The 24,216-nt window shown below is 41.3% G+C and overlaps 39 non-coding genes across 39 annotated transcripts; all 39 read right to left on the bottom strand.

Moving 5' to 3' along the window:
- Positions 1 to 3,086: 3,086 nt before the first annotated feature.
- On the bottom strand, positions 3,087 to 3,159 carry TRNAA-CGC (transfer RNA alanine (anticodon CGC)). Its single transcript has one exon. It is a non-coding gene; the product is annotated as a tRNA-Ala (tRNA).
- A 90-nt stretch (positions 3,160 to 3,249) lies between these two features.
- On the bottom strand, positions 3,250 to 3,322 carry TRNAV-CAC (transfer RNA valine (anticodon CAC)). The gene has a single exon. It is a non-coding gene; the product is annotated as a tRNA-Val (tRNA).
- A 251-nt stretch (positions 3,323 to 3,573) lies between these two features.
- On the bottom strand, positions 3,574 to 3,646 carry TRNAV-CAC (transfer RNA valine (anticodon CAC)). The gene has a single exon. It is a non-coding gene; the product is annotated as a tRNA-Val (tRNA).
- A 2,654-nt stretch (positions 3,647 to 6,300) lies between these two features.
- Positions 6,301 to 6,373, bottom strand: TRNAV-CAC (transfer RNA valine (anticodon CAC)). The gene has a single exon. It is a non-coding gene; the product is annotated as a tRNA-Val (tRNA).
- A 90-nt stretch (positions 6,374 to 6,463) lies between these two features.
- TRNAV-AAC (transfer RNA valine (anticodon AAC)) lies at positions 6,464 to 6,536 on the bottom strand. Its single transcript has one exon. It is a non-coding gene; the product is annotated as a tRNA-Val (tRNA).
- Positions 6,537 to 7,225: 689 nt separating this feature from the next.
- On the bottom strand, positions 7,226 to 7,298 carry TRNAV-AAC (transfer RNA valine (anticodon AAC)). Its single transcript has one exon. It is a non-coding gene; the product is annotated as a tRNA-Val (tRNA).
- A 527-nt stretch (positions 7,299 to 7,825) lies between these two features.
- Positions 7,826 to 7,898, bottom strand: TRNAV-UAC (transfer RNA valine (anticodon UAC)). The gene has a single exon. It is a non-coding gene; the product is annotated as a tRNA-Val (tRNA).
- Positions 7,899 to 8,460: 562 nt separating this feature from the next.
- Positions 8,461 to 8,533, bottom strand: TRNAA-CGC (transfer RNA alanine (anticodon CGC)). The gene has a single exon. It is a non-coding gene; the product is annotated as a tRNA-Ala (tRNA).
- A 90-nt stretch (positions 8,534 to 8,623) lies between these two features.
- On the bottom strand, positions 8,624 to 8,696 carry TRNAV-CAC (transfer RNA valine (anticodon CAC)). Its single transcript has one exon. It is a non-coding gene; the product is annotated as a tRNA-Val (tRNA).
- A 251-nt stretch (positions 8,697 to 8,947) lies between these two features.
- TRNAV-CAC (transfer RNA valine (anticodon CAC)) lies at positions 8,948 to 9,020 on the bottom strand. The gene has a single exon. It is a non-coding gene; the product is annotated as a tRNA-Val (tRNA).
- Positions 9,021 to 11,186: 2,166 nt separating this feature from the next.
- On the bottom strand, positions 11,187 to 11,259 carry TRNAV-CAC (transfer RNA valine (anticodon CAC)). Its single transcript has one exon. It is a non-coding gene; the product is annotated as a tRNA-Val (tRNA).
- Positions 11,260 to 11,622: 363 nt separating this feature from the next.
- Positions 11,623 to 11,695, bottom strand: TRNAV-AAC (transfer RNA valine (anticodon AAC)). The gene has a single exon. It is a non-coding gene; the product is annotated as a tRNA-Val (tRNA).
- Positions 11,696 to 12,059: 364 nt separating this feature from the next.
- TRNAV-UAC (transfer RNA valine (anticodon UAC)) lies at positions 12,060 to 12,132 on the bottom strand. The gene has a single exon. It is a non-coding gene; the product is annotated as a tRNA-Val (tRNA).
- Positions 12,133 to 12,222: 90 nt separating this feature from the next.
- Positions 12,223 to 12,295, bottom strand: TRNAV-UAC (transfer RNA valine (anticodon UAC)). Its single transcript has one exon. It is a non-coding gene; the product is annotated as a tRNA-Val (tRNA).
- Positions 12,296 to 12,659: 364 nt separating this feature from the next.
- On the bottom strand, positions 12,660 to 12,732 carry TRNAV-CAC (transfer RNA valine (anticodon CAC)). The gene has a single exon. It is a non-coding gene; the product is annotated as a tRNA-Val (tRNA).
- A 90-nt stretch (positions 12,733 to 12,822) lies between these two features.
- TRNAV-CAC (transfer RNA valine (anticodon CAC)) lies at positions 12,823 to 12,895 on the bottom strand. The gene has a single exon. It is a non-coding gene; the product is annotated as a tRNA-Val (tRNA).
- A 90-nt stretch (positions 12,896 to 12,985) lies between these two features.
- On the bottom strand, positions 12,986 to 13,058 carry TRNAV-UAC (transfer RNA valine (anticodon UAC)). The gene has a single exon. It is a non-coding gene; the product is annotated as a tRNA-Val (tRNA).
- A 364-nt stretch (positions 13,059 to 13,422) lies between these two features.
- On the bottom strand, positions 13,423 to 13,495 carry TRNAV-CAC (transfer RNA valine (anticodon CAC)). Its single transcript has one exon. It is a non-coding gene; the product is annotated as a tRNA-Val (tRNA).
- Positions 13,496 to 13,696: 201 nt separating this feature from the next.
- TRNAV-CAC (transfer RNA valine (anticodon CAC)) lies at positions 13,697 to 13,769 on the bottom strand. Its single transcript has one exon. It is a non-coding gene; the product is annotated as a tRNA-Val (tRNA).
- Positions 13,770 to 14,185: 416 nt separating this feature from the next.
- TRNAV-UAC (transfer RNA valine (anticodon UAC)) lies at positions 14,186 to 14,258 on the bottom strand. The gene has a single exon. It is a non-coding gene; the product is annotated as a tRNA-Val (tRNA).
- Positions 14,259 to 14,348: 90 nt separating this feature from the next.
- TRNAV-CAC (transfer RNA valine (anticodon CAC)) lies at positions 14,349 to 14,421 on the bottom strand. The gene has a single exon. It is a non-coding gene; the product is annotated as a tRNA-Val (tRNA).
- Positions 14,422 to 14,795: 374 nt separating this feature from the next.
- Positions 14,796 to 14,868, bottom strand: TRNAV-CAC (transfer RNA valine (anticodon CAC)). The gene has a single exon. It is a non-coding gene; the product is annotated as a tRNA-Val (tRNA).
- Positions 14,869 to 15,121: 253 nt separating this feature from the next.
- Positions 15,122 to 15,194, bottom strand: TRNAV-CAC (transfer RNA valine (anticodon CAC)). Its single transcript has one exon. It is a non-coding gene; the product is annotated as a tRNA-Val (tRNA).
- Positions 15,195 to 15,833: 639 nt separating this feature from the next.
- On the bottom strand, positions 15,834 to 15,906 carry TRNAV-AAC (transfer RNA valine (anticodon AAC)). Its single transcript has one exon. It is a non-coding gene; the product is annotated as a tRNA-Val (tRNA).
- A 90-nt stretch (positions 15,907 to 15,996) lies between these two features.
- TRNAI-UAU (transfer RNA isoleucine (anticodon UAU)) lies at positions 15,997 to 16,069 on the bottom strand. Its single transcript has one exon. It is a non-coding gene; the product is annotated as a tRNA-Ile (tRNA).
- Positions 16,070 to 16,433: 364 nt separating this feature from the next.
- On the bottom strand, positions 16,434 to 16,506 carry TRNAV-CAC (transfer RNA valine (anticodon CAC)). The gene has a single exon. It is a non-coding gene; the product is annotated as a tRNA-Val (tRNA).
- Positions 16,507 to 16,880: 374 nt separating this feature from the next.
- On the bottom strand, positions 16,881 to 16,953 carry TRNAV-CAC (transfer RNA valine (anticodon CAC)). The gene has a single exon. It is a non-coding gene; the product is annotated as a tRNA-Val (tRNA).
- A 416-nt stretch (positions 16,954 to 17,369) lies between these two features.
- TRNAV-UAC (transfer RNA valine (anticodon UAC)) lies at positions 17,370 to 17,442 on the bottom strand. Its single transcript has one exon. It is a non-coding gene; the product is annotated as a tRNA-Val (tRNA).
- A 475-nt stretch (positions 17,443 to 17,917) lies between these two features.
- On the bottom strand, positions 17,918 to 17,990 carry TRNAV-AAC (transfer RNA valine (anticodon AAC)). The gene has a single exon. It is a non-coding gene; the product is annotated as a tRNA-Val (tRNA).
- Positions 17,991 to 18,080: 90 nt separating this feature from the next.
- On the bottom strand, positions 18,081 to 18,153 carry TRNAV-UAC (transfer RNA valine (anticodon UAC)). Its single transcript has one exon. It is a non-coding gene; the product is annotated as a tRNA-Val (tRNA).
- A 317-nt stretch (positions 18,154 to 18,470) lies between these two features.
- On the bottom strand, positions 18,471 to 18,543 carry TRNAM-CAU (transfer RNA methionine (anticodon CAU)). The gene has a single exon. It is a non-coding gene; the product is annotated as a tRNA-Met (tRNA).
- A 90-nt stretch (positions 18,544 to 18,633) lies between these two features.
- Positions 18,634 to 18,706, bottom strand: TRNAV-UAC (transfer RNA valine (anticodon UAC)). Its single transcript has one exon. It is a non-coding gene; the product is annotated as a tRNA-Val (tRNA).
- A 200-nt stretch (positions 18,707 to 18,906) lies between these two features.
- On the bottom strand, positions 18,907 to 18,979 carry TRNAV-CAC (transfer RNA valine (anticodon CAC)). Its single transcript has one exon. It is a non-coding gene; the product is annotated as a tRNA-Val (tRNA).
- A 253-nt stretch (positions 18,980 to 19,232) lies between these two features.
- On the bottom strand, positions 19,233 to 19,305 carry TRNAV-CAC (transfer RNA valine (anticodon CAC)). Its single transcript has one exon. It is a non-coding gene; the product is annotated as a tRNA-Val (tRNA).
- A 2,699-nt stretch (positions 19,306 to 22,004) lies between these two features.
- TRNAV-AAC (transfer RNA valine (anticodon AAC)) lies at positions 22,005 to 22,077 on the bottom strand. The gene has a single exon. It is a non-coding gene; the product is annotated as a tRNA-Val (tRNA).
- A 201-nt stretch (positions 22,078 to 22,278) lies between these two features.
- Positions 22,279 to 22,351, bottom strand: TRNAV-CAC (transfer RNA valine (anticodon CAC)). Its single transcript has one exon. It is a non-coding gene; the product is annotated as a tRNA-Val (tRNA).
- Positions 22,352 to 22,878: 527 nt separating this feature from the next.
- TRNAV-AAC (transfer RNA valine (anticodon AAC)) lies at positions 22,879 to 22,951 on the bottom strand. Its single transcript has one exon. It is a non-coding gene; the product is annotated as a tRNA-Val (tRNA).
- Positions 22,952 to 23,152: 201 nt separating this feature from the next.
- Positions 23,153 to 23,225, bottom strand: TRNAV-CAC (transfer RNA valine (anticodon CAC)). Its single transcript has one exon. It is a non-coding gene; the product is annotated as a tRNA-Val (tRNA).
- Positions 23,226 to 23,426: 201 nt separating this feature from the next.
- Positions 23,427 to 23,499, bottom strand: TRNAV-AAC (transfer RNA valine (anticodon AAC)). Its single transcript has one exon. It is a non-coding gene; the product is annotated as a tRNA-Val (tRNA).
- Positions 23,500 to 24,216: the final 717 nt, after the last annotated feature.

The raw sequence follows: 24,216 nt of genomic DNA, 5'->3' as shown, positions 1-24,216 counted from the left end.
CTGTCCCCTTCCCAGTGCCCCCTGCATGTACGCTGTCCCCTTCCCAGTGCCCCCTGCGTGTACGCTGTCCCCTTTCCAGTGCCCCCAGCGTGTACGCTGTCCCCTTCCCAGTGTCCCCCGCGTGTACGCTGTCCCCTTCCCAGTGTCCCCCACGTGTACGCTGTCCCCTTCCCAGTGTACGCTGTCCCCTTCCCAGTGTCCCCCGCGTGTACGCTGTCTCATTGCCAGGGGTGTGTTATCATTAAACATTTAAAAAAAATCTAATTTTATTCTTACACTGAAATTTTAAATTTTAAATAAAAAAAAAATAAATTGAAAAAAGCTATGAAATTACATTGACAAAAAACCTTGCGGTTTCACATGTCCCATTAAGGCTTCTTACACATGATCTGGCATTTCTTTAAACCTGTTGTAACGCTTCCACTCAAACGCCAAAAAGCAATACAGATATGGTACGCCATCACAGCCTGTGGGTAAGTGCAGATTCAGCACTCTCACAGAGTGAGATTGCTGTCACTCACACAATGGTGGAGCTGCTAATTCACAGATTTGTGTGCTCATTGGAATACACACATGCAGTCTATGCAACTGAAGGTCTGAGCAGTAAACAGAGCCGAGAGGATGGGGTAAAAGTGGTGTTGAATGGGGTAGGAGACAGTGTGGTGCAGATGGTGAGCAATAGAAATGCGTAGATGGTAGGAAGGCTAAGCAGCACTGATGGGGGACTAACAAAGCAGATGGGTGGAAAAGAGTGGCACAGATTGGGGAAGGTAAGACAGAGTGATGCTATTGGGTGGGAAACAGAGGAGCAGTTGGAGGAAAGACAGCACTGATGGGGAGGGGGTTTGGAGCAAAGGGGATAAAGGGAAAACAGAGCAGCACAGATGGAGGGAAACTGTGTCATGGATGAGGCAGGCAGAGCAGCATGGATGGAGGGGGAGGCAAAGTATCACTAATAGAGGGGAAGCCAGTGGCACAGACAGAAGGAAACAGAGTGGCATCTGTGTAGAAAGACAGGGCAGCGCAGATGGGGAAAGACACATTGGTGCGGATGAGGGAGTACACACAGCAGAAGGTATCGGGGAAGACAGAGCAGCATGAAGGCGTACGGGAGAAGAAAGTTTCGATGCATAGTAGTTGGGAGTGTTATAGTTTTTGCAATTATGAAAGATGTTTTTGGTAACTGCATGTGAATACTAAATGAAATGGATATAGGTAGTGAGTGTGAAAGATGTTGGACCCTCAGTGGGATAGTTCTAGTAATAGTGTTTATTCTAGCACCTGCCATCTTTTAAAACCTATGCAGTTCCTCTACCCTGTCTGGGGTGTTGCTGTCTGCTGTAGTGTTTCTAGCAAAGGTCTGGTTTGCAGTGCTGATATACAGACCACACTGTGCTAGAAGCACTACAGCAGACAGCTATACCCCAGGCAGGGAAGAGGAACTGCATGGGTTTTCAAAGATGGCAGGTGCTAGAATGAACACTATAGTAACTCGGAGGTACAATATAGACAGTTTTAGATGATTGCGGGTAATTACAGTATTAGGATGAGTGCGCCACATAACTGCTCAGACCTTCAGTTGCATAGACTGCCTGTGTGTATTCCAATGAGCACACAAATCTGTGAATTAGCAGCTCCACCATTGTGTGAGTGACAGCAATCTCACTCTGTGAGAGTGCTGAATCTGCACTTACCCACAGGCTGTGATGGCGTACCATATCTGTATTGCGCAAGGAACACGTCCATTAAGGCGTCAGCCTTAATGATTGTAATTTCATTGCTTTTTGGCGTTTGAGTGGAAGAGTTACAACAGGTTTCAGAAATGCCAGATCATGTGTAAGAAGCCTTAATGGGACATGTGAAACCGTAAGGTTTTTTGTCAATGTAATATATATAAAAATATCAAGCAAAGCAGGCCCGTGTGGGTTTCATTATTTCATGCTGATCCTGTTGCAAGTTGTGAGTGCCTATATCTACAAACGCTCCTGTATAAAAATATAAATATATATATAAAAATAAATATAGGACTTATACCTTAATAATGATTATATTAAAATGGGGGGGCAAAAATGTTGTGCCTAGGAGTGGCCTGACCCAAAAATTCGCCCCTGCATTTACCAGCACTCTCTGTCCCCGATTGTACAACCAGTTTTTAATCGAATTACAAATTTTAACTCCTAACCCCAACTAACCAAGTTTCATTAAAAACCTTTTATGAGGCACCGTGTCAAAAGCTTTAGTGAAATCAAGCAGTATTACATCAACAGATTTCCATAAGTCAAGCCCCCTACTGACTTCCTCATAGAAGCTAAGGAACTTTCGCGTGTTAGGCGAACGTGATAACCACTACACTACAGAAACTTCTCAGAAACTATACCAGACACCAACCAATGTAGGAGGCACTTTCGAAAAAAAGAGCCATTGCATGAAAATGTTTAGCTAAAAATCCATTGTTTCTGCCCAGTTTCGAACTGAGGACCTTTCGCGTGTGAGGCGTATATGATAACCACTACACTACAGAAACTTCTTAGAAACTGTACCAGACACCAACCAATGTAGGAGGCACTTTCATAAAATAGAGCCATTGAAGAAAAATGCTTAGGTCAAAAACACTTGTTTCCGACCAGTTTCGAACTGGGGACCTTTCGCGTGTAAGGCGAACGTGATAACCACTACACTACAGAAATGTCTTAGAAACTAAGCCAGACACCATCCAACGTAGGAGGCACTTTCTAAAAAAAGAGCCATTGCATGAAAATGCTTAGCTAAAAATTCATTGTTTCTGCCCAGTTTCGAACTGGGGAACTTTCGGGTGTGAGGCAAACGTGATAACCACTACACTACAGAAACATCTTAAAAATGTAGAAAGCACTTTTGTTAAAAAAAAAAGCAATTGAATTAAAATGCTTAGCTAAACATCCATTGTTTCTGCCCAGTTTCGAACTGAGGACCTATCGCGTGTGAGGTGTACGTGATAACCACTACACTACAGAAACATCTTAGAAGCTGTACTAGACACCAACCAATGTAGTAGGCACTTTCATAAAATAGAGCCATTGAAGAAAAATGCTTAGGTTAAAAACACTTGTTTCTGCACAGTTTCGAACTGGGGACCTTTCGCGTGCGAGGCAAACGTGATAACCACTACACTACAGAAACGTCTTAGAAACTAAGCCAGACACCATCCAATGTAGGAGGCACTTTCTAAAAAAAGAGCCATTGCATGAAAATGCTTAGCTAAAAATCCATAGTTTCTGCCCAGTTTCGAACTGGGGACATTTCGCGTGTGAGGCGAACGTGATAACCACTACACTACAGAAACTTCTTCAGAATTGTACCAGACACCAACCAATGTAGGAGTCACTTTCATAAAATAGAGCCATTGAAGAAAAATGTTTAGGTTAAAAATACTTGTCTACCCAGTTTCGAACTGGGGACCTTTCGCGTGTAAGGCGAATGTGATAACCACTACACTACAGAAACGTCTTTGAAACTACGCCAGACACCATCCAATGTAGGAGGCACTTTCTAAAAAAAGAGCCATTGCATGAAAATGCTTAGCTAAAAATCCATGGTTTCTGCCCAGTTTCGAACTGGGGACCTTTCGCGTGTGAGGCGAACGTGATAACCACTACACTACAGAAACTTCTCGGAAACTATACCAGACACCAACCAATGTAGGAGGCACTTTCTAAAAACAGAGTCATTGAAGAAAAATGCTTAGGTTAAAAACACTTGTTTCTGCCCAGTTTCTACCATCTTAGAAACTAAGCCAGACACCATCCAATGTAGGAGGCACTGTCTAAAAAAAGGGCCATTGCATTAAAATGCTTAGCTGAAAATCCATTGTTGCTTAGGTTAAAAATACATTGTTTCTGCCCAGTTTCGAACTGGAGACCTTTCGCGTGTAAGGCAAACGTGATAACCACTACACTACAGAAACTTCTTATAAACTAAGCCAGACACTATCCAATGTAGGAGGCACTTTAAAAAAACAGAGTCATTGAAAAAAAATGCTTAGGTTAAAAACACTTATTTCTGTCCAGTTTCTACCGTCTTAGAAACTAAGCCAGACACCATCCAATGTAGGAGGCACTGTCTAAAAAAAGGGCCATTGCATTAAAATGCTTAGCTAAAAATCCATTGTTTCTGCCCAGTTTCGAACTGGGGACCTTTCGTGTGTAAGGCGAACGTGATAACCACTACACTACAGAAACGTCTTAGAAACTACGCCAGACACCATCCAATGTAGGAGGCACTTTCTAAAAAAAGAGCCATTGCATGAAAATGCTTAGCTAAAAATCCATTGTTTCTGCCCAGTTTCGAACTGGGGACCTTTCGCGTGTTAGGCGAACATGATAACCACAACACTACAGAAACTTCTCGGAAACTATACCAGACACCAACCAATGTAGGAGGCACTTTCTAAAAACAGAGTCATTGAAGAAAAATGCTTAGGTTAAAAACACTTGTTTCTGCCCAGTTTCTACCATCTTAGAAACTAAGCCAGACACCATCCAATGTAGGAGGCACTGTCTAAAAAAAGGGCCACTGCATTAAAATGCTTAGCTAAAAATCCATTGTTTCTGCCCAGTTTCGAACTAGGGATTTTTCGCGTGTTAGGCGAACGTGATAACCACTACACTACAGAAACTTCTCGGAAACTATACCAGACACCAACCAATGTAGGAGGCACTTTCTAAAAACAGAGTCATTGAAGAAAAATGCTTAGGTTAAAAACACTTGTTTCTGCCCAGTTTCTACCGTTTTAGAAACTAAGCCAGACACCATCCAATGTAGGAGCCACTTTCTAAAAAAAAAGCCATTGCATGAAAATGCTTAGCTAAAAATCCATTTTTTCTGCCCAGTTTCGAACTGGGGACCTTTCGCGTGTTAGGCGAACGTGATAACCACTACACTACAGAAACTTCTTAGAAACTGTACCAGACACCAACCAATGTAGGAGTCACTTTCATAAAATAGAGCCATTGAAGAAAAATGCTTAGGTTAAAAACACTTGTTTCTGCACAGTTTCTACCGTTTTAGAAACTAAGCCAGACACCATCAAATGTAGAAGGCACTTTCTAAAAACAGAGTCATTGAAGAAAAATGCTTAGGTTAAAAACACTTGTTTCTGCCCAGTTTCTACCGTTTTAGAAACTAAGCCAGACACCATCCAATGTAGGAGGCACTTTCTAAAAAAAGAGCCATTGCATGAAAATGCTTAGCTAAAAATCCATTGTTTCTGCTCAGTTTCGAACTGGGGACCTTTCGCGTGTGAGGTGAACGTGATAACCACTACACTACAGAAACTTCTCAGAAACTATACTAGACACCAACCAATGTAGGAGTCACTTTCATAAAATAGAGCCATTGAAGAAAAATGCTTAGGTTAAAAACACTTGTTTCTGCCCAGTTTCTGCCATCTTAGAAACTAAGCCAGACACCATCCAATGTAGGAGGCACTGTCTAAAAAAAGGGCCATTGCATTAAAATGCTTAGCTGAAAATCCATTGTTGCTTAGGTTAAAAATCCATTGTTTCTGCCCAGTTTCGAACTGGGGACCTTTCGCGAGTAAGGCAAACGTGATAACCACTACACTACAGAAACTTCTTATAAACTAAGCCAGACACCATCCAATGTAGGAGGCACTTTAAAAAAACAGAGTCATTGAAAAAAAAATGCTTAGGTTAAAAACACTTGTTTCTGTCCAGTTTCTACTGTCTTAGAAACTAAGCCAGACACCATCCAATGTAGGCGGCACTGTCCTAAAAAAGGGCCATTGCATTAAAATGCTTATCTAAAAATCCATTGTTTCTGCCCAGTTTCGAACTGGAGACCTTTATGTGTAAGGCGAACGTGATAACCACTACACTACAGAAACGTCTTAGAAACTACCCCAGACACCATCCAATGTAGGAGGCACTTTCTAAAAAAAGAGCCATTGCATGAAAATGTTTAGCTAAAAATCCATTGTTTCTGCCCAGTTTCGAACTGGGGACCTTTCGCGTGTTAGGCGAACATGATAACCACTACACAACAGAAACTTCTCGGAAACTATACCAGACACCAACCAATGTAGGAGGCACTTTCTAAAAACAGAGTCATTGAAGAAAAATGCTTAGGTTAAAAACACTTGTTTCTGCCCAGTTTCGGACTGGGGACCTTTCGCGTGTAAGGCGAACGTGATAACCACAACACTAGAGAAACGTCTTAGAAACTAAGCCAGACACCATTAAATGTAGGAGGCACTTTCTAAAAAAAGAGCCATTGCATGAAAATGCTTAGCTAAAAATCCGTTGTTTCTGCCCAGTTTCGAACTGGGGACCTTTCGCGTGTGAGGCGAACGTGATAACCACTACACTACAGAAACTTCTCAGAAACTATACTAGACACCAACCAATGTAAGAGGCACTGTCTAAAAAAAGGGCCATTGCATTAAAATGCTTAGCTAAAAATCCATTGTTTCTGCCCAGTTTCGAACTGGGGACCGTTCGCGTGTTAGGCGAACGTGATAACCACTACACTACAGAAACTTCTCGGAAACTGTACCAGACACCAACCAATGTAGGAGGCACTTTCTAAAAACAGAGTCATTGTAGAAAAATGCTTAGGTTAAAAACACTTGTTTCTGCCCAGTTTCGAACTGAGGACCTTTCGCGTGTAAGGCAAACGTGATAACCACTACACTACAGAAACGTCTTAGAAACTAAGCCAGACACCAACCAATGTAGGAGGCACTTTCTAAAAAAAGAGCCATTGCATGAAAATGCTTAGCTAAAAATACATTGTTTTTGCCCAGTTTCGAACTGGGGACCTTTCGCGTGTGAGGCGAACGTGATAACCACTATACTACAGAAACTTCTCAGAAACTATACTAGAAACCAACCAATGTAGGAGGCACTGTCTAAAAAAAGGGCCATTGCATTAAAATGCTTAGCTAAAAATCCATTGTTTCTGGCCTGTTTCGAACTGGGGACCTTTCGCGTGTTAGGCGAACGTGATAACCACTACACTACAGAAACTTCTCGTTAACTATACCAGACACCAACCAATGTAGGAGGCACTTTCTAAAAACAGAGTCATTGAAGAAAAATGCTTAGGTTAAAAATACTTGTTTCTGCCCAGTTTCTACCGTCTTAGAAACTAAGCCAGACACCATCCAATGTAGGAGGCACTGTCTAAAAAAGGGCCATTGCATTAAAATGCTTAGCTAAAAATACATTGTTTCTGCCCAGTTTCGAACTGGGGACCTTTCGCGTGTTAGGCGAATGTGATAACCACTACACTACAGAAACTTCTCAGAAACTATACCAGACACAAACCAATGTAGGAGGCACTTTCTAAAAACAGAGTCATTGAAGAAAAATGCTTAGGTTAAAAACAATTGTTTCTGCCCAGTTTCTACCGTTTTAGAAACTAAGCCAGACACCATCCAATGTAGGAGGCACTTTCTAAACAAAGAGCCATTGCATGAAAATGCTTAGCTAAAAATCCATTGTTTCTGCCCAGTTTCGAACTGGGGACCTTTCGCGTGTGAGGCGAACGTGATAACGACTACACTACAGAAACTTCTCAGAAACTATACTAGACACCAACCAATGTAGGAGTCACTTTCATAAAATAGAGCCATTGAAGAAAAATGCTTAGGTTAAAAACACTTGTTTCTGCCCAGTTTCGAACTGGGGACCTTTCGCGTGTAAGTCGAACGTGATAACCACTACACTACAGAAACGTCTTAGAAACTACGCCAGACACCATCCAATGTAGGAGTCACTTTCATAAAATAGAGCCATTGAAGAAATAGGCTTAGGTTAAAAACACTTGTTTCTGCCCAGTTTCGAACTGGGGACCGTTCGCGTGTAAGGCGAACGTGATAACCACTACACTACAGAAACGTCTTAGAAACTATGCCAGACACCATCCAATGTAGGAGGCACTTTCATAAAATAGAGCCATTGAAGAAAAATGCTTAGGTCAAAAACACTTGTTTCCGACCAGTTTCGAACTGGGGACCTTTCGCGTGTAAGGCGAACGTGATAACCACTACACTACAGAAATGTCTTAGAAACTAAGCCAGACACCATCCAACGTAGGAGGCACTTTCTAAAAAAAGAGCCATTGCATGAAAATGCTTAGCTAAAAATTCATTGTTTCTGCCCAGTTTCGAACTGGGGAACTTTCGGGTGTGAGGCAAACGTGATAACCACTACACTACAGAAACATCTTAAAAATGTAGAAAGCACTTTTGTTAAAAAAAAAAGCAATTGAATTAAAATGCTTAGCTAAACATCCATTGTTTCTGCCCAGTTTCGAACTGAGGACCTATCGCGTGTGAGGTGTACGTGATAACCACTACACTACAGAAACATCTTAGAAGCTGTACTAGACACCAACCAATGTAGTAGGCACTTTCATAAAATAGAGCCATTGAAGAAAAATGCTTAGGTTAAAAACACTTGTTTCTGCACAGTTTCGAACTGGGGACCTTTCGCGTGCGAGGCAAACGTGATAACCACTACACTACAGAAACGTCTTAGAAACTAAGCCAGACACCATCCAATGTAGGAGGCACTTTCTAAAAAAAGAGCCATTGCATGAAAATGCTTAGCTAAAAATCCATAGTTTCTGCCCAGTTTCGAACTGGGGACCTTTCGCGTGTGAGGCGAACGTGATAACCACTACACTACAGAAACTTCTTCAGAATTGTACCAGACACCAACCAATGTAGGAGTCACTTTCATAAAATAGAGCCATTGAAGAAAAATGTTTAGGTTAAAAATACTTGTCTACCCAGTTTCGAACTGGGGACCTTTCGCGTGTAAGGCGAATGTGATAACCACTACACTACAGAAACGTCTTTGAAACTACGCCAGACACCATCCAATGTAGGAGGCACTTTCTAAAAAAAGAGCCATTGCATGAAAATGCTTAGCTAAAAATCCATTGTTTCTGCCCAGTTTCGAACTGGGGACCTTTCGCGTGTGAGGCGAACGTGATAACCACTACACTACAGAAACTTCTCGGAAACTATACCAGACACCAACCAATGTAGGAGGCACTTTCTAAAAACAGAGTCATTGAAGAAAAATGCTTAGGTTAAAAACACTTGTTTCTGCCCAGTTTCTACCATCTTAGAAACTAAGCCAGACACCATCCAATGTAGGAGGCACTGTCTAAAAAAAGGGCCATTGCATTAAAATGCTTAGCTGAAAATCCATTGTTGCTTAGGTTAAAAATACATTGTTTCTGCCCAGTTTCGAACTGGAGACCTTTCGCGTGTAAGGCAAACGTGATAACCACTACACTACAGAAACTTCTTATAAACTAAGCAAGACACTATCCAATGTAGGAGGCACTTTAATAAAACAAAGTCATTGAAAAAAAATGCTTAGGTTAAAAACACTTATTTCTGTCCAGTTTCTACCGTCTTAGAAACTAAGCCAGACACCATCCAATGTAGGAGGCACTGTCTAAAAAAAGGGCCATTGCATTAAAATGCTTAGCTAAAAATCCATTGTTTCTGCCCAGTTTCGAACTGGGGACCTTTCGTGTGTAAGGCGAACGTGATAACCACTACACTACAGAAACGTCTTAGAAACTACGCCAGACACCATCCAATGTAGGAGGCACTTTCTAAAAAAAGAGCCATTGCATGAAAATGCTTAGCTAAAAATCCATTGTTTCTGCCCAGTTTCGAACTGGGGACCTTTCGCGTGTTAGGCGAACATGATAACCACAACACTACAGAAACTTCTCGGAAACTATACCAGACACCAACCAATGTAGGAGGCACTTTCTAAAAACAGAGTCATTGAAGAAAAATGCTTAGGTTAAAAACACTTGTTTCTGCCCAGTTTCTACCATCTTAGAAACTAAGCCAGACACCATCCAATGTAGGAGGCACTGTCTAAAAAAAGGGCCACTGCATTAAAATGCTTAGCTAAAAATCCATTGTTTCTGCCCAGTTTCGAACTAGGGATTTTTCGCGTGTTAGGCGAACGTGATAACCACTACACTACAGAAACTTCTCGGAAACTATACCAGACACCAACCAATGTAGGAGGCACTTTCTAAAAACAGAGTCATTGAAGAAAAATGCTTAGGTTAAAAACACTTGTTTCTGCCCAGTTTCTACCGTTTTAGAAACTAAGCCAGACACCATCCAATGTAGGAGCCACTTTCTAAAAAAAAAGCCATTGCATGAAAATGCTTAGCTAAAAATCCATTTTTTCTGCCCAGTTTCGAACTGGGGACCTTTCGCGTGTTAGGCGAACGTGATAACCACTACACTACAGAAACTTCTTAGAAACTGTACCAGACACCAACCAATGTAGGAGTCACTTTCATAAAATAGAGCCATTGAAGAAAAATGCTTAGGTTAAAAACACTTGTTTCTGCACAGTTTCTACCGTTTTAGAAACTAAGCCAGACACCATCAAATGTAGAAGGCACTTTCTAAAAACAGAGTCATTGAAGAAAAATGCTTAGGTTAAAAACACTTGTTTCTGCCCAGTTTCTACCGTTTTAGAAACTAAGCCAGACACCATCCAATGTAGGAGGCACTTTCTAAAAAAAGAGCCATTGCATGAAAATGCTTAGCTAAAAATCCATTGTTTCTGCTCAGTTTCGAACTGGGGACCTTTCGCGTGTGAGGTGAACGTGATAACCACTACACTACAGAAACTTCTCAGAAACTATACTAGACACCAACCAATGTAGGAGTCACTTTCATAAAATAGAGCCATTGAAGAAAAATGCTTAGGTTAAAAACACTTGTTTCTGCCCAGTTTCTGCCATCTTAGAAACTAAGCCAGACACCATCCAATGTAGGAGGCACTGTCTAAAAAAAGGGCCATTGCATTAAAATGCTTAGCTGAAAATCCATTGTTGCTTAGGTTAAAAATCCATTGTTTCTGCCCAGTTTCGAACTGGGGACCTTTCGCGAGTAAGGCAAACGTGATAACCACTACACTACAGAAACTTCTTATAAACTAAGCCAGACACCATCCAATGTAGGAGGCACTTTAAAAAAACAGAGTCATTGAAAAAAAAATGCTTAGGTTAAAAACACTTGTTTCTGTCCAGTTTCTACTGTCTTAGAAACTAAGCCAGACACCATCCAATGTAGGCGGCACTGTCCTAAAAAAGGGCCATTGCATTAAAATGCTTATCTAAAAATCCATTGTTTCTGCCCAGTTTCGAACTGGAGACCTTTCGCGTGTGAGGCGAACGTGATAACCACTACACTACAGAAACGTCTCAGAAACTATACTAGAAACCAACCAATGTAGGAGGCACTGTCTAAAAAAAGGGCCATTGCATTAAAATGCTTAGCTAAAAATCCATTGTTTCTGGCCTGTTTCGAACTGGGGACCTTTCGCGTGTTAGGCGAACGTGATAACCACTACACTACAGAAACTTCTCGTTAACTATACCAGACACCAACCAATGTAGGAGGCACTTTCTAAAAACAGAGTCATTGAAGAAAAATGCTTAGGTTAAAAATACTTGTTTCTGCCCAGTTTCTACCGTCTTAGAAACTAAGCCAGACACCATCCAATGTAGGAGGCACTGTCTAAAAAAGGGCCATTGCATTAAAATGCTTAGCTAAAAATACATTGTTTCTGCCCAGTTTCGAACTGGGGACCTTTCGCGTGTTAGGCGAATGTGATAACCACTACACTACAGAAACTTCTCAGAAACTATACCAGACACAAACCAATGTAGGAGGCACTTTCTAAAAACAGAGTCATTGAAGAAAAATGCTTAGGTTAAAAACACTTGTTTCTGCCCAGTTTCTACCGTTTTAGAAACTAAGCCAGACACCATCCAATGTAGGAGGCACTTTCTAAACAAAGAGCCATTGCATGAAAATGCTTAGCTAAAAATCCATTGTTTCTGCCCAGTTTCGAACTGGGGACCTTTCGCGTGTGAGGCGAACGTGATAACGACTACACTACAGAAACTTCTCAGAAACTATACTAGACACCAACCAATGTAGGAGTCACTTTCATAAAATAGAGCCATTGAAGAAAAATGCTTAGGTTAAAAATACTTGTTTCTGCCCAGTTTCGAACTGGGGACCTTTCGCGTGTAAGGCGAACGTGATAACCACTACACTACAGAAACGTCTTAGAAACTACGCCAGACACCATCCAATGTAGGAGTCACTTTCATAAAATAGAGCCATTGAAGAAATAGGCTTAGGTTAAAAACACTTGTTTCTGCCCAGTTTCGAACTGGGGACCGTTCGCGTGTAAGGCGAACGTGATAACCACTACACTACAGAAACGTGTTAAAAACTATGCCAGACACCATCCAATGTAGGAGGCACTTTCTAAAAAAAGAGCCCTTGCATGAAAATGCTTAGCTAAAAATCCATTGTTTCTGCCCAGTTTCGAACTTTGGACCTTTCGCGTGTTAGGCGAACGTGATAACCACTACACTACAGAAACTTCTCGTAAACTATACCAGACACAAACCAATGTAGGAGGCACTTTCTAAAAACAGAGTCATTGAAGAAAAATGCTTAGGTTAAAAACACTTGTTTCTGCCCAGTTTCTACCGTCTTAGAAACTAAGCCAGACACCATCCAATGTAGGAGGCACTGTCTAAAAAAAGAGCCATTGCATGAAAATGCTTAGCTAAAAATCCATTGTTTCTGCCCAGTTTCGAACTGGGGACCTTTCGCGTGTGAGGCGAACGTGATAACCACTACACTACAGAAACTTCTTGGAAACTATGCCAGACACCAACCAATGTAGGAGGCACTTTCTAAAAACAGAGTCATTGAAGAAAAATGCTTAGGTTAAAAACACTTGTTTCTGCCCAGTTTCGAACTGAGGACCTTTCGCGTGTGAGGCGAACGTGATAACCACTACACTACAGAAACTTCTTGGCAACTATGCCAGACACCAACCAATGTAGGAGGCACTTTCTAAAAACAGAGTCATTGAAGAAAAATGCTTAGGTTAAAAACACTTGTTTCTGCCCAGTTTCGAACTGAGGACCTTTCGCGTGTAAGGCGAACGTGATAACCACTACACTACAGAAACTTCTCGGAAACTATACCAGACACCAACCAATGTAGGAGGCACTTTCTAAAAACAGAGTCATTGAAGAAAAATGCTTAGGTTAAAAACACTTGTTTCTGCCCAGTTTCTACCGTCTTAGAAACTAAGCCAGACACCATCCAATGTAGCAGGCACTGTCTAAAAAAAGCTCTATTGCATTAAAATGCTTAGCTAAAAATCCATTGTTTCTGCCCAGTTCCGAACTGGGGACCTTTCGCGTGTTAGGCGAACGTGATAACCACTACACTACAGAAACTTCTCGGAAACTATACCAGACACCAACCAATGTAGGAGGCACTGTCTAAAAAAAGAGCCATTGCATGAAAATGCTTAGCTAAAAATCCATTGTTTCTGCCCAGTTTCGAACTGGGGACCTTTCGCGTGTGAGGCGAACGTGATAACCACTACACTACAGAAACTTCTTGGAAACTATGCCAGACACCAACCAATGTAGGAGGCACTTTCTAAAAACAGAGTCATTGAAGAAAAATGCTTAGGTTAAAAACACTTGTTTCTGCCCAGTTTCTACCGTTTTAGAAACTAAGCCAGACACCATCCAATGTAGGAGGCACTTTCTAAAAAAAGAGCCATTGCATGGTAATGCTTAGCAAAAAATCCATAGTTTCTGCCCAGTTTCGAACTGGGGACCTTTCGCGTGTGAGGCGAACGTGATAACCACTACACTACAGAAACTTCCCAGAAACTATACTAGACACCAACCAATGTAGGAGTCACTTTCATAAAATAGAGCCATTGAAGAAAAATGCTTAGGTTAAAAAAACTTGTTTCTGCCCAGTTTCGAACTGGGGACCTGTCGCGTGTTAGGCGAACGTGACAACCACTACACTACAGAAACATCTTAGAAACAAAGCCAGACACCATACAATGTATGAGGCACTTTCTAAAAAAAGAGCCATTGCATGAAAATGCTTAGCTAAAAATCCATTGTTTCTGCCCAGTTTCGAACTGGGGACCTTTCGCGTGTGAGGCGAACGTGATAACTACTACACTACAGAAACTTCTCAGAAACTATACTAGACACCAACCAATGTAGGAGTCACTTTCATAAAATAGAGCCATTGAAGAAAAATGCTTAGGTTAAAAAAACTTGTTTCTGCCCAGTTTCGAACTGGGGACCTTTCGCGTGTAAGGCGAACGTGATAACCACTACACTACAGAAACATCTTAGAAACAAAGCCAGACACCATACAATGTAGGAGGCACCTTCTAAAAAAAGAGCCATTGCATGAAAATGCTTAGCTAAAAATCCATTGTTTCTGCCCAGTTTCGATCTGGGGACCTTTCGCGTGTGAGGCGAACGTGATAACCACTACACTACAGAAACTTCTCGGAAACTATGCCAGACACCAACCAATGTAGGAGGCACTTTCTAAAAACAGAGTCATTGAAGAAAAATGCTTAGGTTAAAAACACTTGTTTCTGCCCAGTTTCGAACTGAGGACCTTTCGCGTGTAAGGCGAACGTGATAACCACTACACTACAGGCACTGTCTAATAAAAGCTCTATTGCATTAAAATGCTTAGCTAAAAATCCATTGTTTCTGCCCAGTTTCGAACTGGGGACCTGTCGCGTGTTAGGCGAACGTGACAACCACTACACTACAGAAACATCTTAGAAACAAAGCCAGACACCATACAATGTAGGAGGCACTTTCTAAAAAAAGAGCCATTGCATGAAAATGCTTAGCTAAAAATCCATTGTTTCTGCCCAGTTTCGAACTGGGGACCTTTCGCGTGTGAGGCGAACGTGATAACCACTACACTACAGAAACTTCTCAGAAACTATACAAGACACCAACCAATGTAGGAGTCACTTTCATAAAATAGAGCCATTGAAGAAAAATGCTTAGGTTAAAAAAAATTGTTTCTGCCCAGTTTCGAACTGGGGACCTATCGCGTGTAAGGCGAACGTGATAACCACTACACTACAGAAACTTCTCAGAAACTATACAAGACACCAACCAATGTAGGAGTCACTTTCATAAAATAGAGCCATTGAAGAAAAATGCTTAGGTTAAAAAAAATTGTTTCTGCCCAGTTTCGAACTGGGGACCTTTCGCGTGTGAGGCGAACGTGATAACCACTACACTACAGAAACTTCTCAGAAACTATACAAGACACCAACCAATGTAGGAGTCACTTTCATAAAATAGAGCCATTGAAGAAAAATGCTTAGGTTAAAAACACTTGTTTCTGCGCAGTTTCGAACTGGGGACCTTTCGCGTGTAAGGCGAACGTGATAACCACTACACTACAGAAACGTCTTAGAAACTAGAGCCAGACACCATCCAATGTAGGAGGCACTTTCTAAAAACTGAGTCATTGAAGAAAAATGCTTAGGTTAAAAACACTTGTTTCTGCCCAGTTTCTACCGTCTTAGAAACTAAGCCAGACACCATCCAATGTAGGAGGCACTGTCTAAAAAAAGAGCCATTGCATGAAAATGCTTAGCTAAAAATCCATTGTTACTGCCCAGTTTCGACCTGGGGACCTTTCGCGTGTTAGGCGAACGTGATAACCACTACACTACAGAAACTTCTCGTAAACTAACCCAGACACCAACCAATGTAGGAGGCACTTTCTAAAAACAGAGTCATTGAAGAAAAATGCTTAGGTTAAAAACACTTGTTTCTGCCCAGTTTCTACCGTCTTAGAAACTACGCCAGACACCATCCAATGTAGGAGGCACTTTCTAAAAAAAGGGCCCTTGCATGAAAATGCTTAGCTAAAAATCCATTGTTTCTGCCCAGTTTCGAACTGGGGACCTTTCGCGTGTTAGGCGAACGTGATAACCACTACACTACAGAAACTTCTCGTAAACTATACCAGACACCAACCAATGTAGGAGGCACTTTCTAAAAACAGAGTCATTGAAGAAAAATGCTTAGGTTAAAAACACTTGTTTCTGCCCAGTTTCGAACTGAGGACCTTTCGCGTATAAGGCGAACGTGATAACCACTACACTACAGAAACGTCTTAGAAACTAAGCCAGACACCATCCAATGTAGGAGGCACTTTCTAAAAAAAGAGCCATTGCATGAAAATGCTTAGCTAAAAATCCATTGTTTCTGCCCAGTTTCGAACTGGGGACCTTTCGCGTGTGAGGCGAACTTGATAACCACTACACTACAGAAACTTCTCGGAAACTATATCAGACACCAACCAATGTAGGAGGCACTTTCTAAAAACAGAGTCATTGAAGAAAAATACTTAGGTTAAAAACACTTGTTTCTGCCCAGTTTCTACCGTTTTAGAAACTAAGCCAGACACCATCCAATGTAGGAGGCACTTTCTAAAAAAAGAGCCATTGCATGAAAATGCTTAGCTAAAAATCCATTGTTTCTGCCCAGTTTCGAACTGGGGACCTTTCGCATGTGAGGCGAACGTGATAACCACTACACTACAGAAACTTCCCAGAAACTATACTAGACACCAACCAATGTAGGAGGCACTTTCACAAAATAGAGCCATTGAAGAAAAATGCTTAGGTTAAAAACACTTGTTTCTGCCCAGTTTCGAACTGAGGACCTTTCGCGTGTAAGGCGAACGTGATAACCACTACACTACAGGCACTGTCTAAAAAAAGCTCTATTGCATTAAAATGCTTAGCTAAAAATCCATTGTTTCTGCCCAGTTTCGAACTGGGGACCTGTCGCGTGTTAGGCGAATGTGACAACCACTACACTACAGAAACATCTTAGAAACAAAGCCAGACACCATACAATGTAGGAGGCACTTTCTAAAAAAAGAGCCATTGCATGAAAATGCTTATCTAAAAATCCATTGTTTCTGCCCAGTTTCGAACTGGGGACCTTTCGCGTGTGAGGCGAACGTGATAACCACTACACTACAGAAACTTCTCAGAAACTATACAAGACACCAACCAATGTAGGAGTCACTTTCATAAAATAGAGCCATTGAAGAAAAATGCTTAGGTTAAAAAAAATTGTTTCTGCCCAGTTTCGAACTGGGGACCTATCGCGTGTAAGGCGAACGTGATAACCACTACACTACAGAAACATCTTAGAAACAAAGCCAGACACCATACAATGTAGGAGGCACTTTCTAAAAAATGAGCAATTGAATGAAAATGCTTAGCTAAAAATCCATTGTTTCTGCCCAGTTTCGAACTGGGGACCTTTCGCGTGTGAGGCGATCGTGATAACCACTACACTACAGAAACTTCTCAGAAACTATACAAGACACCAACCAATGTAGGAGTCACTTTCATAAAATAGAGCCATTGAAGAAAAATGCTTAGGTTAAAAACACTTGTTTCTGCCCAGTTTCGAACTGGGGACCTTTCGCGTGTAAGGCGAACGTGATAACCACTACACTACAGAAACGTCTTAGAAACTACGCCAGACACCATCCAATGTAGGAGGCACTTTCTAAAAACTGAGTCATTGAAGAAAAATGCTTAGGTTAAAAACACTTGTTTCTGCCCAGTTTCTACCGTCTTAGAAAATAAGCCAGACACCATCCAATGTAGGAGGCACTGTCTAAAAAAAGAGCCATTGCATGAAAATGCTTAGCTAAAAATCCATTGTTACTGCCCAGTTTCGACCTGGGGACCTTTCGCGTGTTAGGCGAACGTGATAACCACTACACTACAGAAACTTCTCGTAAACTAACCCAGACACCAACCAATGTAGGAGGCACTTTCTAAAAACAGAGTCATTGAAGAAAAATGCTTAGGTTAAAAACACTTGTTTCTGCCCAGTTTCTACCGTCTTAGAAACTACGCCAGACACCATCCAATGTAGGAGGCACTTTCTAAAAAAAGGGCCCTTGCATGAAAATGCTTAGCTAAAAATCCATTGTTTCTGCCCAGTTTCGAACTGGGGACCTTTCGCGTGTTAGGCGAATGTGATAACCACTACACTACAGAAACTTCTCGTAAACTATACCAGACACCAACCAATGTAGGAGGCACTTTCTAAAAACAGAGTCATTGAAGAAAAATGCTTAGGTTAAAAACACTTGTTTCTGCCCAGTTTCGAACTGGGGACCTTTCGCGTGTAAGGCGAACGTGATAACCACTACACTACAGAAACGTCTTAGAAACTACGCCAGACACCATCCAATGTAGGAGGCACGTTCTAAAAAAAGAGCCATTGCATGAAAATGCTTAGCTAAAAATCCATTGTTTCTGCCCAGTTTCGAACTGGGGACCTTTCGTGTGTTAGGCGAACGTGATAACCACTACACTACAGAAACTTCTCGGAAACTATTCCAGACACCAACCAATGTAGGAGGCACTTTCTAAAAACAGAGTCATTGAAGAAAAATGCTTAGGTTAAAAACACTTGTTTCTGCCCAGTTTCTACCGACTTAGAAACTAAGCCAGACACCATCCAATCTAAAAATCCTTTGCTTCTGCCCAGTTTCGAACTGGGGAACTTTCGCGTATGAGGCGAACGTGATAACCACTACACTACAGAAACTTCCCAGAAACTATACAAGACACCAACCAATGTAGGAGTCACTTTCATAAAATAGAGCCATTGAAGAAAAATGCTTAGGTTAAAAACACTTGTTTCTGCCCAGTTTCGAACTGGGGACCTTTCGCGTGTAAGGCGAACGTGATAACCACTACACTACAGAAACTTCTCGGAAACTATACCAGACACCAACCAATGTAGGAGGCACTTTCTAAAAACAGAGTCATTAAAGAAAAATGCTTAGGTTAAAACACTTGTTTCTGCCCAGTTTCTACCATCTTAGAAACTAAGCCAGACACCATCCAATGTAGGAGGCACTTTCTAAAAAAAAAGCCATTGCATGAAAATGCTTAGCTAAAAATCCATTGTTTCTGCCCAGTTTCGAACTGGGGACCTTTCGCGTGTGAGGCGAACGTGATAACCACTACACTACAGAAACTTCCCAGAAACTATACTAGACACCAACCAATGTAGGAGTCACTTTCATAAAATAGAGCCATTGAAGAAAAATGCTTAGGTTAAAAAAACTTGTTTCTGCCCAGTTTCGAACTGGAGACCTGTCGCGTGTAAGGCGAACGTGACAACCACTACACTACAGAAACATCTTAGAAACAAAGCCAGACACCATACAATGTAGGAGGCACTTTCTAAAAAAAGAGCCATTGCATGAAAATGCTTAGCTAAAAATCCATTGTTTCTGCCCAGTTTCGAACTGGGGACCTTTCGCGTGTGAGGCGAACGTGATAACCACTACACTACAGAAACTTCTCGGAAACTATACCAGACACCAACCAATGTAGGAGTCACTTTCATAAAATAGAGCCATTGAAGAAAAATGCTTAGGTTAAAAACACTTGTTTCTGCCCAGTTTCGAACTGGGGACCTGTCGCGTGTAAGGCGAACGTGACAACCACTACACTACAGAAATATCTTAGAAACAAAGCCAGACACCATCCAATGTAGGAGGCACGTTCTAAAAAAAGAGCCATTGCATGAAAATGCTTAGCTAAAAATCCATTGTTTCTGCCCAGTTTCGAACTGGGGACCTTTCGCGTGTTAGGTGAATGTGAAAACCACTACACTACAGAAACTTCTCGGAAACTAAACCAGACACCATCCAATGTAGGAGGCACTTTCTAAAAAAAGAGCCATTGCATGAAAATGCTTAGCTAAAAATCTATTGTTTCTGCACAGTTTCGAACTGGGGACCTTTCGCGTGTGAGGCAAACGTGATAACCACTACACTACAGAAACTTCTCAGAAACTATACAAGACACCAACCAATGTAGGAGTCACTTTCATAAAATAGAGCCATTGAAGAAAAATGCTTAGGTTAAAAACACTTGTTTCTCCCCAGTTTCGAACTGGGGACCTTTCGCGTGTAAGTCGAACGTGATAACCACTACACTACAGAAACATCTTAGAAACAAAGCCAGACACCATACAATGTAGGAGGCTCTTTCTAAAAAAAGAGCCATTGCATGAAAATGCTTAGCTAAAAATCCATTGTTTCTGCACAGTTTCGAACTGGGGACCTTTCGCGTGTGAGGCAAACGTGATAACCACTACACTACAGAAACTTCTCAGAAACTATACAAGACACCAACCAATGTAGGAGTCACTTTCATAAAATAGAGCCATTGAAGAAAAATGCTTAGGTTAAAAACACTTGTTTCTGCCCAGTTTCGAACTGGGGACCTTTCGCGTGTAAGACGAACGTGATAACCACTACAATACAGAAACGTCTTAGAAACTTCGCCAGACACCATCCAATGTAGGAGGCACGTTCTAAAAAAAGAGCCATTGCATGAAAATGCTTAGCTAAAAATCCATTGTTTTTGCTTAGTTTCGAACTGGGGACCTTTCGCGTGTTAGGTGAATATGATAACCACTACACTACAGAAACTTCTCGGAAACTATACCAGACACCATCCAATGTAGGAGGCACTTTCTAAAAAAAGAGCCATTGCATGAAAATGCTTAGCTAAAAAATCTATTGTTTTTGCACAGTTTCGAACTGGGGACCTTTCGCGTGTGAGGCAAACGTGATAACCACTACACTACAGAAACTTCTCAGAAATTATTCAAGACACCAACCAATGTAGGAGTCACTTTCATAAAATAGAGCCATTGAAGAAAAATGCTTAGGTTAAAAACACTTGTTTCTCCCCAGTTTCGAACTGGGGACCTTTCGCGTGTAAGTCAAACGTGATAACCACTACACTACAGAAACATCTTAGAAACAAAGCCAGACACCATACAATGTAGGAGGCTCTTTCTAAAAAAAGAGCCATTGCATGAAAATGCTTAGCTAAAAATCCATTGTTTCTGCACAGTTTCGAACTGGGGACCTTTCGCGTGTGAGGCAAACGTGATAACCACTACACTACAGAAACTTCTCAGAAACTATACAAGACACCAACCAATGTAGGAGTCACTTTCATAAAATAGAGCCATTGAAGAAAAATGCTTAGGTTAAAAACACTTGTTTCTGCCCAGTTTCGAACTGGGGACCTTTCGCGTGTAAGGCGAACGTGATAACCACTACAATACAGAAACGTCTTAGAATCTACGCCAGACACCATCCAATGTAGGAGGCACTTTGTAAAAAAAGAGCCATTGCATGAAAATGCTTAGCTAAAAATCCATTGCTTCTGCCCAGTTTCGAACTGGGGACCTTTCGCGTGTAAGTCGAACGTGATAACCACTACACTACAGAAACATCTTAGAAACAAAGCCAGACACCATACAATGTAGGAGGCACTTTCTAAAAAAAGAGCCATTGCATGAAAATGCTTAGCTAAAAATCCATTGTTTCTGCACAGTTTCGAACTGGGGACCTTTCACGTGTGAGGCAAACGTAATAACCACTACACTACAGAAACTTCTCAGAAACTATACAAGACACCAACCAATGTAGGAGTCACTTTCATAAAATAGAGCCATTGAAGAAAAATGCTTAGGTTAAAAAAACTTGTTTCTGCCCAGTTTCGAACTGGGGACCTGTCGCGTGTAAGGCAAACGTGACAACCACTACACTACAGAAACATCTTAGAAACAAAGCCAGACACCATATAATGTAGGAGGCACTTTCTAAAAAAAGAGCCATTGCATGAAAATGCTTAGCTAAAAATCAATTGTTTCTGCCCAGTTTCGAACTGGGGACCTTTCGCGTGTGAGGTGAATGTGATAACCACTACACTACAGAAACTTCTCGGAAACTATACCAGACACCAACCAATGTAGGAGTCACTTTCATAAAATAGAGCCATTGAAGAAAAATGCTTAGGTTAAAAAAACTTGTTTCTGCCCAGTTTCGAACTGGGGACCTGTCGCGTGTAAGGCGAACGTGACAACCACTACACTACAGAAACATCTTAGAAACAAAGCCAGACACCATACAATGTAGGAGGCACTGTCTAAAAAAAGGGCCATTGCATTAAAATGCTTAGCTAAAAATCCATCGTTTCTGCCCAGTTTCGAACTGGGGACCTTTCGCGTGTTAGGCGAACGTGATAACCACTACACTACAGAAACTTCTCGGAAACTATACCAGACACCAACCAATGTAGGAGGCACTTTCTAAAAACAGAGTCATTTAAGAAAAATGCTTAGGTTAAAAACACTTGTTTCTGCCCAGTTTCTACCATTTTAGAAACTAAGCCAGACACCATCCAATGTAGGAGGCACTTTCTAAAAAAAGAGCCATTGCATGAAAATGCTTAGCTAAAAATCCATTGTTTCTGCCCAGTTTCGAACTGGGGACCTTTCGCGTGTGAGGCGAACGTGATAACCACTACACTACAGAAACTTCCCAGAAACTATACTAGACACCAACCAATGTAGGAGTCACTTTCATAAAATAGAGCCATTGAAGAAAAATGCTTAGGTTAAAAAAACTTGTTTCTGCCCAGTTTCAAACTGGGGACCTGTCGCGTGTAAGGCGAACGTGACAACCACTACACTACAGAAACATCTTAGAAACAAAGCCAGACACCATACAATGTAGGAGGCACTTTCTAAAAAAAGAGCCATTGCATGAAAATGCTTAGCTAAAAATCAATTGTTTCTGCCCAGTTTCGAACTGGGGACCTTTCGCGTGTGAGGTGAATGTGATAACCACTACACTACAGAAACTTCTCGGAAACTATACCAGACACCAACCAATGTAGGAGGCACTTTCTAAAAACAGAGTCATTGAAGAAAAATGCTTAGGTTAAAAACACTTGTTTCTGCCCAGTTTCTACCATCTTAGAAACTAAGCCAGACACCATCCAATGTAGGAGGCACTGTCTAAAAAAAGGGCCATTGCATTAAAATGCTTAGCTAAAAATCCATCGTTTCTGCCCAGTTTCGAACTGGGGACCTTTCGCGTGTTAGGCGAACATGATAACCACTACACTACAGAAACTTCTCGGAAACTATACCAGACACCAACCAATGTAGGAGGCACTTTCTAAAAACAGAGTCATTGAAGAAAAATGCTTAGGTTAAAAACACTTGTTTCTGCCCAGTTTCTACCGTTTTAGAAACTAAGCCAGACACCATCCAATGTAGGAGGCACTTTCTAAAAAAAGAGCCATTGCATGAAAATGCTTAGCTAAAAATCCATTGTTTCTGCCCAGTTTCGAACTGGGGACCTTTCGCGTGTGAGGCGAACGTGATAACCACTACACTACAGAAACTTCCCAGAAACTATACTAGACACCAACCAATGTAGGAGTCACTTTCTAAAAATAGAGTCATTGAAGAAAAATGCTTAGGTTAAAAACACTTGTTTCTGCCCAGTTTCTACCATTTTAGAAACTAAGCCAGACACCATCCAATGTAGGAGGCACTTTCTAAAAAAAGAGCCATTGCATGAAAATGCTTAGCTAAAAATCCATTGTTTCTGCCCAGTTTCGAACTGGGGACCTTTCGCGTGTTAGGCGAATGTGATAACCACTACACTACAGAAACTTCTCGGAAACTATGCCAGACACCAACCAATGTAGGAGGCACTTTCTAAAAACAGAGTCATTGAAGAAAAATGCTTAGGTTAAAAACACTTTTTTCTGCCCAGTTTCTACCATCTTAGAAACTAAGCCAGACACCATCCAATGTAGGAGGCACTGTCTAAAAAAAGGGCCATTGCATTAAAATGCTTAGCTAAAAATCCATCATTTCTGCCCAGTTTCGAACTGGGGACCTTTCGCGTGTTAGGCGAACGTGATAACCACTACACTACAGAAACTTCTCGGAAACTATACCAGACACCAACCAATGTAGGAGGCACTTTCTAAAAACAGTCATTGAAGAAAAATGCTTAGGTTAAAAACACTTGTTTCTGCCCAGTTTCTACTGTCTTAGAAACTAAGCCAGACACTATCCAATGTAGGAGGCACTGTCTAAAAAAAGGGCCATTGCATGAAAATGCTTAGCTAAAAATCCATTGTTTCTGCCCAGTTTCGAACAGGGGACCTTTCGCGTGTGAGGCGAACGTGATAACCACTACACTACAGAAACTTCTCAGAAACTATACTAGACACCAACCAATGTAGGAGGCACTGTCTAAAAAAAGGGATATTGCATTAAAATGCTTAGCTAAAAATCCATTGTTTCTGCCAAGTTTCGAACTGGGGACCTTTCGCGTGTTAGGCGAATGTGATAACAACTACACTACAGAAACTTCTCGGA

The sequence above is a fragment of the Crinia signifera genome, chromosome 3 (assembly GCF_055691185.1).
Source record: "Crinia signifera chromosome 3, ASM5569118v1, whole genome shotgun sequence".
NCBI classification, from domain to species: domain Eukaryota; kingdom Metazoa; phylum Chordata; class Amphibia; order Anura; family Myobatrachidae; genus Crinia; species Crinia signifera.
This window is presented reverse-complemented; position numbering and strand designations above follow the sequence as displayed.